Source organism: Cyprinus carpio, unplaced genomic scaffold (assembly GCF_018340385.1).
Source record: "Cyprinus carpio isolate SPL01 unplaced genomic scaffold, ASM1834038v1 S000000015, whole genome shotgun sequence".
NCBI lineage: Eukaryota > Metazoa > Chordata > Actinopteri > Cypriniformes > Cyprinidae > Cyprinus > Cyprinus carpio.
In genome coordinates, this window is record NW_024872768.1 from 1 (window position 1) to 2,219 (window position 2,219).

The window sequence follows — 2,219 nt, forward strand, 5'->3', positions numbered from 1 at the left end:
AGATGGCCAATGGAGCATTTCTTTGAACAAGCTCAAGCACCTTTGGCACAATACTGGTAAAGCCGTCCTTGAAGCGCTGTCTTAAACTGACAGTTGATGAATGCATTCGGTCAACTTCATCACACAACTGAAAATTGACAAAATTAGAAAATTAATCATTCACTTTAACTAAAACAAACAAACAAACAAATAAAAAAAAAAACATTCTAATATTCTTTGTTGCCTCTTTCATTGCCATTTCCCTTTAGTTATATCACTGTATAAATATTACTAAGCTTGAATGACCATATATTTATATATAGGTTTAGAAAATTACAATGTTTTTACCATAGAGTTAAAACTATAAATGATAATTTTAGCATATGTCTTGGTTTATATTGACATTCAAAATTTACTGATTTAAAATCTGTGATGTCACTGACCCCTGAGGGTGTTTTTAAGAAAGGGTACTTCTTAAGTATATCCTCCACAGTCATTCCATCTCTTATCTCCCTTCTTCGCCACGCAAAGGTTCGCTGCATTCGGTCTTTGACCACCAAGGTGTCTGGTCGCACCTTGCTGTACTGGATATGCAAGGCATTCACATGACCCTCAACGGATGATGCATCCTCACCAATGACAGCAATCGCCTATTGGATCAAATTTAAAAGTCCATAATAATAATAATATTAATAATAAATACAACTGCAAGCAGCAATTACTGGGGTTCAAGCACTTTAAGATGTTCTTGGCCAACCTGGATGTATGACTGACAGTAAAACAGATCCAATATGGAGAATAGGCTCACAGACACACAAACTGAAATGAAATTATTAAACTAGTATATTAATACTCAATAAGCATGCTTACAAACACATACATACACACATTTTGTTGTAGATATAGATATTTAAGATAAATGATAGTTGACAAAACTTGTTGCAAGTCTTGTCTTTTTAGGAGTAGATATGTAATTTTCAGGTTTCACTGTAATCATAATCTGGTATAATTGTAAAAACTGAATGTCTGTATGAACAAAATTGTAAACTATGACTCAATGCGATTTTAAATGATATAACAGTGATTTAATGTCTTAGCATGAATCCATAGGCAAACTTATGAACAGTACTTTTTTAGGACATTAAAGGAGCCTATTATTGGTCTTCCGCTGCCATCTAGTGGTTATAATTGCAATTTCTCATACAACACTGTGTTTTTAACCATTGTAGTGTTAGTTTTTGCCCAATCGCTCTTAAATTTTGCATGCTTGTTTAGAATTAAATTATGAATCATTTACCACAGTTTTGACAAGTTATGGGCTTTCTTTTAGGATTTATAGGCCTTTGGGTCCACTATGTAAATGACATATTAAAAAATGACCAGTTTATAGTTGTCCAAATGCAAATGTTTAACGTTTTTCTTTTGATAATTATTGACCTAGAGACTCTAGAGAATAGTACTGCACTGACTGATTTTGAGTTAAAAACTGACGACTAGTTCACAAAACTAAGTTTTAAATTAATCTCAAATACTTATAGAACAGTGTAAACTTTATAGTTACCTACACAATCTGTTTATGATATCAATAAAAACATGTAGTCAGATTATATTTGTAAGGATCATTATTAATGTTTACGTTTACATAGGCGTGTGTTTTTATTTTTGTAAATGTATGGTTTTGCTGGTACTTACGTGTATTTAAATGTCTGAAAACTAAAATAAGCATTATATTGTTGAAAACACTGAATATTTGTGATAATGACAAGCACTCAGCGTATCCGATCTGGATACGGATTTAAATTCACACTGAAAGTTCTAATCACACAAGTGTGATCGTACGCTTCAGGGCCCAGGCCAAGACTGATCACACCAGTGTGATCGTATGCGTTAAAGGGTTGATACTGCAGAAAACCAAAATATTGTAATGTTAGTTGTTTTTAGCTTGTCATTCAGACCTAAAAGACACTGACGAAATTGTGACTATTTTAATTGAGGACCATAGAACATTTTGCCATCTTTTGGCAGTGCACAAGAAAAAAATAATCCTATCGTTTAACCCATTCAGTGATTAACTGTTTAGTAACAGACAATTATGATTTGGAAATTGTGCAGCCCTAATTAAATTACTCTTCAGATGTCAAATTTCATTTGGCTCTTGACTAATAAACCGTTTGAACTACAGGAATCCACTTACCCCTGACTCAGATCTGCGACAGGCTGCTGGAGATTGTTCAGAGAGT

General features: G+C 33.3%; 1 long non-coding RNA gene across 1 annotated transcript; it reads right to left on the reverse strand.

The window, feature by feature from the left end:
- Window positions 1–3: 3 nt before the first annotated feature.
- LOC122142576 lies at window positions 4–2,219 on the reverse strand. Its single transcript, XR_006158687.1, has 3 exons — window positions 2,174–2,219; window positions 423–629; window positions 4–127 (listed from the first exon to the last, which is right to left on the reverse strand). It is a non-coding gene; the product is annotated as an uncharacterized LOC122142576 (long non-coding RNA).